Genomic DNA, 14938 nt, shown 5'->3' with positions numbered 1-14938 from the left:
TCCTAGAGCCAATCTGTAGCAATTCTGGACGTGTGGGGTGTTGCATTGTCCTGCTCGAACAGCCCAAGTCCGTCGGAATGCACAATGGACATGAATAGATGCAGGTGATCTGACAGGATGCCTACGTATTTGTCATTCATCAGAGTCGTATCTGGACGCATCAGGGGCCCAATATCATGCCAACTGCACACGCCCCATATCATTATAGAGACTTCACCATCTTGAACAGTTCCTTGCTAACATGCAGGCTCCATGGATTCATGAGGTTGTCTCCGTATCCGTACACATCCATTCTCTCGATAACATTAGGAACGAGACTCGTTCGACGAGCCAACACATTTACAGTCATCAACAGTCCAGTGTCGGTGTTGATGGGGCCCAAGCGAAGCGTAAAGCTTTGTATCGTGCAGTCATCAAGGGGACACGAGCGGCCCTTCGGCTCTGACAGTCTTTATCGATGATATTTCGTTGAATGTTTCGCACACCGACACTTGTTGATGGCACTGCACTGCATTCCGCAGCAGTCTGCTGATGGGTTGCACTACTATCACGCTGAACGATTCTCTTCAGTCGTTGATGGTTCCGTTCTTGCAGGATCTGTTTCCGGCCGCAGTGATGACGGAGATCTGATGTTCTACGGGATTCCCGACGTTCACGATACACTCGTGTAATGATCGTACAGGAAAATCCTCACTTCATCGGTATCTCGGAGATGCTCTGTCCCGTATCTCGTGCGTCGACTATAAAACAACTTTCAGATTTACTTCAATCTTCATAACCTGCCATTGTAGCAGCAGTAACCGATCTAACTACTGCGCCAGACACTTGTTATCTGGCATAGGCGCTGCCGGCCGCAGGCCGTATTCTGCCTGTTGTTCCGGCAGTTGCGTGTCATGTATATGAACGTTGATGTTCATGTAACTCAGCCTCTTTGTTCTTCGTTCCAAATTTATGTGCCAGTATCATTTTACTCTACACTGACGGAGTTGTTAAATCGAATATCGTTTTTTGTGTCGTTCTTTGCTATAGAAAGCCGCTCTGATAGCCGTGCGTGTTGAAGCGGCGCTTCTGGAACGGGGAGATGCCTTGGCGCCCTAATTTCATCCACCAGACAGATTAACGACGACGGTCGGTATGCGGGTCACACTGGCTGAGGTTTTCAGGTTGTTTCACAATCCGTACTTGGTAAATACTGGGCTGGTTCCCAAGTCTCACCTAAATTTACACGATTCGCAAACATTTAGAAAAATTTCGCCGGCTTTTTCATGAATAACACATCATGCAGCCAGTTGGGGAGGTATGTTAAGGGGCGAAAGAAGGTTCAGTCGGTCACTTCTTAAACTAACTATGCTAAATCCGCTGACAACCACGTCGACGATACGCCGATGCGGGGAACAAACATAAGAAAACGAAGTTGACTGTATCATAAACTACTGAAAATTGGCCGTACCCAGTACCAAATTGGACACCTAGGTATTATCCTCAGTCAAGGTCGGGATGTAAGGACATTTAATGCAACGAACATTAGGGATAGGATTGACAGATCCACAACACTGATACGTTGCTAGCAGGTATCAAGACTTTGGGGAGTGAAAGGACCAAGCCTATAACGGATTCTCAACAACAAACATTATTTACCAAGCATCCAAACCACCATCACCAGTAATAGCATAGAGACACAATTATATTAGTACTTAGTAATTGTTCAAATAATAAAGCCAAAATTCAGAAAAAATTTTGCAAAGCAATAAGGGTGACTTTTAAGAACATATACTTTAATTTATGACAACTGGCAGTGATTTCCTTCAATGAAAGAAGTTTTTTAAACTTTTAACTTATGACTTGTTACCATATGATAAAATTTAGTTACAAAGCATAGTTTTCTTTTTTTTCTGTTTTAAAGAAAACAAGGAGTTTTAAGAAAAGGCTTTATAGATATTCTGCTTGTTCAATGCAAATATTTTAGGCAAAATGGTTTGAAAGAGGACTAAGAAATCTGGCGGCTCCTAAAGGGGTTGAAATTCTTCGAATAGTTTAAAACACTAAAAGCATGATTTACAAGCTACAGTTTTCAAATCAGGAAAAAGAGGTTTTAGAGACAGAATACATGCATCAGTTATAGTACTGCTCAAACTTAGCAGCCTTCCGTGGTCGTAGACCCACTTCATTGTACTGATTAAGCGGCAAAGCGTGAGGAGCAGTTCACCGGCTTTGAAAACAAAAATATCCGTTTATAACACAGCGAACAAACTATTAAAACAATGCCCGTTTTACACCAACTGCGAAATCAGCCAACCTTTTGCATCCAAGATGTTAAGTCAGATATTAACGTACAGTCTTGCGAACACCCAATAAGCCCGAAGTTCTTCAAGTAAATTGCAATATTTAAAGCACGTAAGAGATTTTCGTTGCAACTTTAACCATCAATTGATTTAAATAGGAAGGTTATTGAAATACTGTAACAGTGAGCAGAGCTGTAAAAGCACTGTTCATTCTAGTGTTAAGATAAAATTACACCTTTAGAATTACAACTAAAATGGCATTGCATAAATTGAGCTGCTTGCTCACGCAGTTGAGAAGCGGTAACAGTACCTAATCACGTACAACAAGAGCAGACTTTACCAGTTAATTTGGTTGACTCACAATTAAGACTACAAAGGCTGGTATTCAATACCACAGCCGAGCTTATAGAACTTGCCAGGTTCTATACTACAGGCAAGTACATTACGCAGTAGACACAGGCTATACTTCTAACAAGGGAACCTCCCCATCGCACCCCCCTCAGATTTAGTTATAAATTGACACAGTGGATAGGCCTTGCAAAACTGAACACAAGTCAATCGAGAAAACAGGAAGAAGTTGTGTGGAACTATGAAAAAATAAGCAAAATATACAAACTGAGTAGTCCAAGTGTAAGATATGGAACATCAAGGACGACGCAAGCTGAAGAGCGCCGTGGTCCCATGGTCAGAGTGATCAACTGCGGAACGAGAGGTCCTTGGTTCGAGTCCTCCTTCGAATAAAAACTTTACGTACTTTATTTTCGCGAAGTTACGATCTGACCGTTCATTCATTGACGTCTCTGTTCACTGTAATAAGTTTAATGTCTGTGTTTTGCGACCGCATCGCAAAACCGTGCGATTAGTAGACGAAATGACGTGCCTCTCCAATAGGAAGCGAAAACATTTAATCGCAGATTCATAGGTCAACCGATTCCTCCACAGGAAAACACGTCTGAAATATTCTATACGACACTGGTGACGGCATGTGCGTCACATTACAGGAATATGTTGTCGACCCACCTAACTTGCACACTTGGCGAATGGGTAAAAAAATTCTTCTACCTTTCCCGATTTAGGTTTTCTTGTGGATGTGATAAACATAAGAGTTTGTCACATAAATGGCTAAAAATGAATGCAACAGATTCACAGTCGCACAGTTTTCTCTGTGCTCTGTCAAAACATACGTTTTCAACGTTTTCAAGTTTTTCCGTGTGTAGACCGTCAAATCCTGCATGTGTCCAAGCAAATCTGAACATGTCCTGGAATTTTGGAGAGCGAAGTTGATGATTTCTGAGTGTATGAACTTTGATAATTGTCTGAAAATAAAAAATTTAAACTTTTCACTCGAGGGAGAATTGAACGAGGGACCTTCCGTACCGTGGCTGCTCAAGGTAACCACGGGACCACTGTGCACCTCTGTGCATACGTACCTTAATGTGGCTTATCTTGCACACGGACTACTCAGTTTGTATATTTTGCTTATTTTTTTCATACACTCCTGGAAATTGAAATAAGAACACCGTGAATTCATTGTCCCAGGAAGGGGAAACTTTATTGACACATTCCTGGGGTCAGATACATCACATGATCACACTGACAGAACCACAGGCACATAGACACAGGCAACAGAGCATGCACAATGTCGGCACTAGTACAGTGTATATCCACCTTTCGCAGCAATGCAGGCTGCTATTCTCCCATGGAGACGATCGTAGAGATGCTGGATGTAGTCCTGTGGAACGGCTTGCCATGCCATTTCCACCTGGCGCCTCAGTTGGACCAGCGTTCGTGCTGGACGTGCAGACCGCGTGAGACGACGCTTCATCCAGTCCCAAACATGCTCAATGGGGGACAGGATCTTGCTGGCCAGGGTAGTTGACTTACACCTTCTAGAGCACGTTGGGTGGCACGGGATACATGCGGACGTGCATTGTCCTGTTGGAACAGCAAGTTCCCTTGCCGGTCTAGGAATGGTAGAACGATGGGTTCGATGACGGTTTGGATGTACCGTGCACTATTCAGTGTCCCCTCGACGATCACCAGTGGTGTACGGCCAGTGTAGGAGATCGCTCCCCACCCCATGATGCCGGGTGTTGGCCCTGTGTGCCTCGGTCGTATGCAGTCCTGATTGTGGCGCTCACCTGCACGGCGCCAAACACGCATACGACCATCATTGGCACCAAGGCAGAAGCGACTCTTATCGCTGAAGACGACACGTCTCCATTCGTCCCTCCATTCACGCCTGTCGCGACACCACTGGAGGCGGGCTGCACGATGTTGGGGCGTGAGCGGAAGACGGGATAACGGTGTGCGGGACCGTAGCCCAGCTTCATGGAGACGGTTGCGAATGGTCCTCGCCTATACCCCAGGAGCAACAGTGTCCCTAATTTGCTGGGAAGTGGCGGTGCGGTCCCGTACGGCACTGCGTAGGATCCTACGGTCTTGGCATGCATCCGTGCGTCGCTGCGGTCCGGTCCCAGGTCGACAGGCACATGCACCTTCCGCCGACCACTGGCGACAACATCGATGTACTGTGGAGACCTCACGCCCCGCGTGTTGAGCAATTCGGCGGTACGTCCACCCGGCCTCCCGCATGCCCACTATACGCCCTCGCTCAAAGTCCGTCAACTGCACATACGGTTCACGTCCACGCTGTCGCGGCATGCTACCAGTGTTAAAGACTGCGATGGAGCTCCGTATGCCACGGCAAACTGGCTGACACTGACGGCGGCGGTGCACAAATGCTGTGCAGCTAGCGCCATTCGACGGCCAACACCGCGGTTCCTGGTGTGTCCGCTGTGCCGTGCGTGTGATCATTGCTTGTACAGCCCTCTCGCAGTGTCCGGAGCAAGTATGGTGGGTCTGACACACCGGTGTCAATGTGTTCTTTTTTCCGTTTCCAGGAGTGTAGTTCCATACAACTTCTTCCTGTTTTCTCGATTGATCTGTGTTCAGTTTTTCATGGCCTATCCCTGTGCCAAATTATGACTAAATCTGTGGGGGGTGCGATGGGGAGGTTCCCTTGTAAGCACAACGGCACCTGCAGGGCGAGGATCTTCCGCACACAAACGCGACAACACATTTGAGGTACCACAGCTCAACGCGAAAGTCGTAAAGGGTCACCCAACAGTCAATCATACAAAATCAGTCCTGGATGGGTAAACAGCTTACCCACTAGAATTAACACAGCTGCAGCGGCAGATAGAAGTCTTGGCTCGATGATAGGATGTAACGGCTGTATTCCGGCCTCTGCACGGCTACACTGTTCCCCACACATAGCAAGGACGCTGTTCCGCTATTGGCGTGAGTCCAGCGCCAAATCGTCCACTCACGACCCTTCGCCGACACGGCCAGACCAGTACGGCAACGACAATGACCGACAGAGTCACTGCCCTCTATCGGTAACCAGCGTAACTTCCACCGCGTCTCGCTGCTGCACACTGCACCGACCCCCTTCAAATGTTCCAGTCGCGCCTAAATATGCGATCGCGACGAAACCGCACCGCGGCAAAGCGCGGACACGAGTGAGCCAATAAACTAATCGTTCCATAGATAGATAATAAGAAATTCTATAGATTACAAAACACAAGAAGGGTCAACGAATAGAATTCAACTTAATATGTAAGACGAACAACGTAATCGCATATTTGATAATTGTGACTCCGCAGCTCGTGGTCGTGCGGTAGCGTTCTCGCTTCCCGCGCCCGGGTTCCCGGGTTCGATTCCCGGTGTGGTCGGGGATTTTCTTTGCCTCGTGATGACTGGGTGTTGTGTGCTGTCCTTAGGTTAGTTGGGTTTAAGTAGTTCTAAGTTCTAGGGGACTGATGACCATAGATGTTAAGTCCCGTAGTGCTCAGAGCCATATGAACCATTTTGATAATTGTGAGATACGGAAACGGTTCCGGACCGGTAGAAACATAAATACACTTATGAGAGAAGTGTAGATCACTGAATGACTTAGAAGTACGTATTACTAAACTACAGGTATATCTTCAGTTCGCGAAGTACATTGGGGTACAAACATAACTTTAAACCGTTAATATTTTTTTTATTCCACAAAAAAGTAACAAAAATGGGTAGCTTACAATGAAATGACATAAATAAGGTGACAGATAATTGCAGTCGTAAATTACAGCATTCATATCACTGGCAACTGATAAGTAGCAGGCCAGCGTTCATAAGTAAGTCAATAATCAGTACAGTTACTGGAATAAATGGATGTAAAGAATGCCTTTTATTTTTCCGTCTTGATCGCAGAAGTAGAAGGGCAGTAATTATGCTTCAATGGCAAAATACTAGGTCTACATACATACACCGCAACACTCCTGATGGTGGAGGATATCTTGCACCACCGTATCACTGGCAGCCATTTCCTTCGACTGTCTATATCGCTCCGCAAACGACCTACTTTCTCTTTTCTTCGTGGTCGTTACGCGAAATGTACGTTTTCGCCAGCAGAATTGTTCTGCAATCAACTGCAAATGCCTGTTCGCTGAGGTTCCTCATTAGCCCCTCGGGAAAAAAATGTCTTCTTCCCTCCAAGGATTACCATTTGAGTTCACGATGCGTCTCCGTAATACTTGCCGGTTGATCGAACATAACGGCAACAAATCTAGCTTCATAGGATATCAGGATTACGTCAAAATTACAACGTCAGCCGTGGATACAATATATGGCCGCAGTATAACTTGCATTTTTACGTGATAATCTTTGTGCAGGTTGCAGATCTCATGATAATAGATCTCCATGTTATCCAGTAATTATTTTTCGACATCGGCGATCCCAAAGGAGAAGTTAAAGGCTTCAAACAGTGGGAGCGATGCAGATATTGAGTATTGTGGAGGCCCATTTGAAGCAGTCAAGTTTCAATGAAACGATTAGTTTGTTAAGAATTCTTTCCGAACTTTCTACAGCACGAAATCAACAACACATTTCATAACCATTGATGGTCGCAGAACCATCGATGCCTGCAGAACACCGCTCAAATGATAAATAGGTCCAATCAATTACCGAGCGAGGTGGTGCAGTGGTTCGACACTGGACTCGCATTCGGGAGGACGACGGTTCAATCCCGCGTCCGGCCATCCTGATTTAGGTTTTCCGTGATTTCCCTAAATCGCTCCAGGCAAATGCCGGGATGGTTCCTTTCAAAGGGCACGGCCGACTTCCTTCCCCATCCTTCCCTAATCCGATGAGACCGATGACCTCGCTGTCTGGTCTCCTTCCCCGAAACAACCAACCAACCAATCAATTCTGATGCACAATATGTTCTCATGTACAGTTCCCGTGAAGGAACCAATAACGCGGTGCAATTAATACTGCTGCGTGTAAAATACATTTGTTGATCAACTTCAGGTTATCCTGTAGACCTACAAGCTGCGATTTGGTCGAAATTGATCAGTGACCCGAATATACACTACGTGATCAAAAGTATCTGGACACCTCCAAAAACATACCTTTTTTGTATTAGGTGCATTCTGCTGCCACCTAATACCAGGTAATCCATTCAGCAACCTCAGTATTCATTAGACATCGTGAGAGAGCAGAATGTGGCGCACCGCCGAACTCACCAACTTCGAACGTGGTCAGGTGATTGAAGGTCAGCTCTGTAATATGTCTGTACGCGAGATTTACACACTCCTAAACATCCCTAGGTCAACTGTTTCTGAAGTGATAGTGAAATGGAAACGTGAATGGACACGTACAGCACAAAACCGCACAGCCCGTCCTCGTCTGTTGAGTGACAGAGACCGCCGACAGTTGAAGATGGTCGTAATGTGTATTAGGCAGACATATATCCTGACCATCACACAGGAATTCCAAACTGCATCAGGATCCACAGCAAATACTACGACAGTTAGGCGGGATGTGAGACAACTAGGATTTCATGTAAACTGCCTAACGACGTCACGCTTGGTGTAAGCAGTGTAAGCATTGAACGACTGAACGGTGGAAAAACGTTGTGTGGAGTGATGAATCATGGTACACAATGTGGCGATTCAATGGCAGGGTTTGGATATGGTGAATGCCCGGTAAACCTCATCTGCCAGCGTGTGTAGTGCAAACAGTAAAATTCGGAGGAGGTGGTGTTATGGTGTGGTCGTGTTTTTCATGGAGGAGGCTTGCACCCTTTGCTGTTCTGCTTGGCACTATCTCAGCACAGGCCTACACTGATGTTTTAAGCACTTTCTTGCTTCCCACTGTTGAAGAGCAATTTGGGGATGGCGATTGCATCTATCAAGACGATCGACCACCTGTTCTTAATGCACGGCCTGTGGTGGAGTTGTTACATGACAATAACGTTCCTGTAATGGAGTGACCTGCACAGAGTCCTGACATTAAGTCTATAGAACACCTGTGGGACTTCATGCCAGGCCTCATCGACCGACATCGATGCATCTCCTCAGTGCAGCACTCCGTGAAGTATGCGCAGCCATTCCCCAAGAAACCTTCCAGCACCTGATTGATTGTATGCCTGCGAAAGCGGAAGCTGGCGTTAAGGCTAAGTGTGGGTCAACACCATATTGAATTCCAACATCACCGATGGAGGGCGTCACGAAGTTGTAAGTGATTTTCAGCCAGGTGTGTGGATACTTTTGATCACTTGGTGTAGAATAAACTTCCTTCAAGTCTGTGGTCTGAAACTTTATACCATCAGACTACCGGTTTCTGTCTATAATGGCTATCTTCAGATTTGTTTTATAAAATAATGTACTAATAAAGTGATGGCATTGTGACATCGTCAAAAAGAAAGAAAGAAAAGAAAGGACGATAAAGACGATGCCACTATGGCTATTCGTACTAGGACGTATTTCTAAAACCGATCTGATGACCGTCATTATAGAACGAACCCGGTGGTATGATGACAAAAGATTTGTGACCATTGACGTGAAGTAAAGGAAGTTCATCGTGTAATCATTAAAATCAATGTAATTATTGGATGACGGGGCTGCTCTACTTATTACCTTTCATCAATTGATTGTCCCTGTTTCTGAACAGTTAGTACCGCTGCTTTCGGTGTGCAGAGATCTGAGTTCATTCCCAGTACTTCCTCAGATTTTTCTGAGGTGGAAACGTCTGCTCTCAACCTCATGGGGCGAAATAAGAAGCTACCTGAATAAAGTGGCAGTGACATCTACGGCACCCTCGTACTGGCAATAATGTTTGGGGGGCTGGCAAATTACCAAAAAAAAAGGAAGGACGATTGAGTTCAATTTCCGGTCGACATCGAGGTCATTAGAGATGGAGCACAAGTCGGATTGCCTCAAGGATATGGAAGGAAATCGGCCGTGGTCTTTCAAAGGGACTATCCTGGCATCTGCTTCGAGCGATTTAGGGAAATCACAGAAAACCTAAATCTGGCCGGACGAGAGTTTAAACAGTCGTCCTCCCGAATGCGATTCCAGTGAGCTAACCACTGCACCACGTCGCTCGGTGGCAAAATGCTGACTACATGTTTCACCATCATACTTCGATCCTCGTCGTATTGCTTCAAAGGCTGCACCCATCCTGTTGGAACTCACGTGCATGAATGGTTGTTACCTTGAGTGAAACACCACGTTCTGTGACCAGTTACGATAATTGGTGTACGTAACATAGAACGTTATCTCAGACTGTGATATCAACTATTGGGAGTCGAAGTAGCCGACGGAATTGCATCTTACAGACAGACGACGATAGCGGTCGTGCTGAATCCATCGGACCCAGTGAAACAAGCCTCCAGCGGCTCAGTGCCACGGGCGTCCTCCGCCACCTCGATGTAGGAAGGCCGGCGGCAGCCACAGAGCGACTCTCAATTTGAGCCTCTTTCCTACTTGTTAGTTCGCAGCTCGTGGTCTAGGGGCTAGCGTTGCTGCCTCTGGATCACGGGGTCTCGGATTCGATTCCAGGCCGGGTTGGGGAATTTCGCTGCCCGGGGACTGGGTGTTTGTGTTTCATCATCATCATTTGTGAGTGTGACTGGATTGGATTGTGAAAGTAAAATGGACTGTATAAAAATTAGGAGTTTGAACAGGCGCTGATGATCGCGCAGCTCAGCGCCCCACAAGCCAAACGTCATCATCATCCCTACGTGCATACTCGAGGCTCCGACACCATCGTCCGTGCTTTAGTTCAGAAGGCCTCTTCCTTGTTGACGTTGAGGGCTCAATTCTATTTCTCGATGCATTATTCGTAATGAGTCTTTGTATGCTTCGAGCTATTCGATTGAAGTACATATTCAGTTTACAGTGGTTTTTACTAATCATTTCTGCTCCTGTCAAGCTTTCGTATGAAGCCGTACCACTCTGTAGCCCACCTTTCCTTACCGTTGTGTATGAAGTCGTACACAACACACACTGTCACAAACGTCACAACTACGATTGTCTCCATGCATGAACTATAGGGCGTATCAAAAACAATAGTCCGATTTACAGAAATCATCACTATTATGTTATTTGAGATATGTGCGTGAGCAACGTATTGTTGGAAAGAGCAAATTCTCGAGGTTTACATGGTCCCCGTTAGGTAGCCGCAGTGCGCTCCCACACCAGTCCTAGTAAAAACGGTGTCGGGACAACAGAAATCGTAATAACTGTTCAGTGTGACTTTCTTCCTAGGCATGGTGTGGATCCTCCTACAGCACAGAGATTTAGACGATGGCTTGAAAAATTCCCAGAACCAGGTTGTTTGTGCAAAGACAAATCGCCGGGCCGTGCCAGAGTGTCTGTCAGACGTCGAACGCATCCTCCATATTTTCAAAGGGTGTCACCAGAAATCTGTTCACCGTGCAGGTCGACAGCTCAACATGCTCCCGATATCGTTCTTGCGTGTGTTGCGTCGACGTTTACTCATGAGACCACGCCAAATTCACCTACTGCAAGCTCTTCGTGAACGTAACACACAACGTTATGTGGGGTTCTGTAATTTCGTTCTCGGCAAGTCGGAGGATGACAGTTTCTTTCACACTTAGAGTTTAGTGACGAGGCAACATTCCGTTCCAATAGATAGGTGAACCGTCGTAATGTGAAAACATGAGGTACGGAACAACCACATGAAGTTGTACCACAAGAGAGGAACCCTGCAAACTTTAATGAGTTTTGTGCAATTTCACAGGAGAAGATTTATGGTCCATTTTTCTTTGCCGAGAACACTGTTACAGGAAACACATATCTCGGTATGCTTGAGAACTTTCTTTTCTCACAGTTGGAGATTGTTTCGAACGACTTTATTTACCAACAGGCAGCTGGAAGTGCGGGAATTTTGAAATCAACGGATAGTGAACGATGGATCAGTCGCACTGGACCAAATGATTCAGTTTTACATTACTGGCTTTCAAGGTCACTAGACTCGGCTGTAACGTATTATTTCTTGTGGGGGTTTCTAAAAGACTCTATTTATGTGCCTCCATTACCAACACGAATGAATGAACTGAGACATGGCATAACAGCAGCTTGGAAGCTATAACTCAAGATATGGTCGCACCAGAGTTGGAACAATTTGAATATCGCATTGACGTACGCCGTGCATCTCAAGTGCGGCATGTTGAACGCCTATTAAAAGGTATGAAAATTTTTTTCAGTTTCCCGTTCATTGAAAAGCAAAATTCATTGTATATGTTTATTAGTTTCAGATATATAGAGGTGGCAAATCGAATGATTCTTTTAAATACGCCCGGTACAGTATAAAGATTAAACTGTAATTTTCTGGCACGATAAACAAGTACAAAATCACAGGAGTCCACAATAGATACCGAAACGGCTTTAAAATATTAATGTCGAATTAAGCTAAATTCTGTTAAGTCTTGTTTACACGTAATTCATCGCAAATGGCAAAACTTTTTTTTTTTTTTTAAAATGGACTTGTAGTCCGAATCAAGCAGCGGCGAATTATTAATCCCGAGAGTAGTATAAACAGCCTGCGAGAATTGGACGTTCCGTGCTACCGACGCATCTCTCTGGAATAAGTAACCAACGATATATATTGGAGGACTATGTGTGAAGCGATTTGAGAGATCGGACGTGTTTTATGTTGGAGAGATTTTGCTTTTGCTATTGTTGTGCGACTCTATTAAGCTTCATTGTGAATGTTTAGTTACTTGATGGCACAATTAACAAATTCAAAAAAATAACACGCATTCAAGGTGTGTATCAATTTATAAAAGATCTGACAAACGTTCTTCAGATATCACGTGACGTCGATCGATCGGAGGTGCAGTGTGAATGATAGTGCGAGACTGCATCTTTTCACGGTCAGTATTCTTCGAGAGAATATCTCAGGAGCAATAAACTTTTCGTTGATAAAAAAGTTAGACTTTTCAATCCATACGCATCATACAACGTAGTACCTAGTTGTGCCGAACGATCTTCGTAGCGAAATAAACATTTTAGAGATTTCAGGTGGAACAGTTCCGACGAGGAGTATCAGCGAAATCGACGCTGCGGGATATATATCTAGCTCTCCTGTGGTATTTAAAACTAAAGATTTATATTCTTTAGCTTTTAAAAGACTGAAGTCAGAACCTAAATAAAACCACTGCAAATTATAACTAAAAATACCAGAAATAAATAATAAGCAGAGAATTTTCTTAAACAAAATTTCTTAAATAAATAAATTAGTTAATTAAAATATAATAAAGCTAGTACTCTTATCTTACAGAAAATGACTAAGTTCTCTTATAGTAATTTTTGGCTTATCACAACTCGTGATTAATGATATCTGAAGATTAAGTGATCGAAGCTAGTGATGATTTGCGACAATTTGCAGCTGAGATTGTTATAAAATACGTATTTTAAAGTATTGTTCAGCTGCAGCATCCCCCATGACAGAATGTCATTCATTTTGAAACTAATTTACTCATTTGTTGAAGTGTGATTAACATTCCCGACACAACTCATGGTGCAAAAAGTTAAAGGGGAACAACGTTACTTCATGACTCCTATATACACTAAAATTATAGTATTGCGGTTCTTAGTAATTTACTCACTGCTGACAAAATGGATTGCGTTCGTTAACACTTGACAATGCCCCATCAGTAACAAGACTTTCAGTGCTGGTTTGTACACGTTCGGGTATGCTGGAAGGATGCGAAGGCTGCTGGGTTAAGAGTATTTGTCCAAAGAGTTATAGCAACTGATTTAGAAAGGAACGCTCGGATTTCCTTTATACTTCGCGCACACGAAAAGCGATAAATCGACACAATAAAGACGTTTCCTGGCCGCTTCGTGACGTCAATATATCGTGCAAGCAGTTAATATCGCGGGCTACCGTCTTTCTGAGCGTACAGCGCTCTTCTGTTACACATGTAGCAGTGAAAAAGTGGATCCGAGCGCTATGCTGCCACGTATAGAAGACGTAGGTATCACGAATTTAACCCTCTTGTGCCTTTGGCTCTAAGAACTGTACACATTAATTATACTCCGGTCACAACATTTAGTCAAGAGTATAGTGTTAGACGTAATAATGCTCTCATGCTAAAATAATAAAAACAGGAATTAATACAGAAATTTCTCTGACAGGAGTAACGTATTTTCAATTTTATTTAAACGATCACACCTTGTTGGTAGCTTCATGAATAAGTAGAAATACACTTGCAATCGATTTCGTGTCGTCTTTTTATGTCCGACGTTGCTGATGTATATGTTATTCACTTTTGCTCTCCTGCACCTGCTTCTCAATACAGTCAAGCAGCAAACAGCATTGTGCATCCTAAGTAGGAAACGAACAGTTCCGAATACCAAGAAAGAGGTTTTAAACCTAGGATTCATCCACTGACATCCATCTGAAGTAGACAATGACAGTGACCGAGATACTGATGGGTATGGAAAAAGCCAGCCACGATCAGAAAATGCAAGCTTCATATTCTGTGACGCAAAATGTTTTGAGGATTCGTAGCGTGAATTGTGGCTGATGTGTCTCGTATGCAAGATCTGGAACCATAATGACTGCACAGGGCCCGACAATACGATGTAAGTAACTGATTGTTATGAAATTAGGTGAATTTGATGTTAGTTTTACTCTTCATGTTTGCAGGCTGTATCACTAAACATCTTTCGTAACTATTTTGAGTATATTTCATAATCCTTTTTTTCTTGTGTCTAATACTATTTGATATTACTTAACAATTTTGAGAATCTGAGATAAGGACATTGTTAAGGAAAACTGTCTCAAGTTTTTATAATGAAAATAATATTTATGTTTGTAAATAAGATACCACATAGATCTGCCCACTGCCCACACTTTTACGTATTGTTTCCTTGTTTGCATCTGCTGTGATGCCCTTTGTGTCCTGATGTATTATGGATATCACATATTTTACATAATCGTCTACTACTGTACATCACGGAAACAAAACTTTAATATATATTTTACAGCTGTGTGTAGGTGATTCTTAGTAAGTATTCGGTTTCTTTCAATCAGTATATTGCTACCGTATCTCTTTTTCTTTCCCTTTATGATTTGTGATAATTCATGCATAATTAGTCACGTTACAACCACTGCAGGATTAAGATCTGATGTAGTTCAGCTGTTCGCGTTTATGTAGTTTCTACATACTTTCAAATGTCTTCTGTCCACCTATCATTTGATCACATTCAAGGTATTTTCTCATATTTACCAACCTAGCGAAGAACTTCATTGGTCCAACCAACACAAAGACATCTCGCTACATCTCTCGCCTA

Source organism: Schistocerca americana, chromosome 6 (genome assembly GCF_021461395.2).
Source record: "Schistocerca americana isolate TAMUIC-IGC-003095 chromosome 6, iqSchAmer2.1, whole genome shotgun sequence".
Taxonomy (NCBI): Eukaryota; Metazoa; Arthropoda; class Insecta; order Orthoptera; family Acrididae; genus Schistocerca; species Schistocerca americana.
This window is presented reverse-complemented; position numbering follows the sequence as displayed.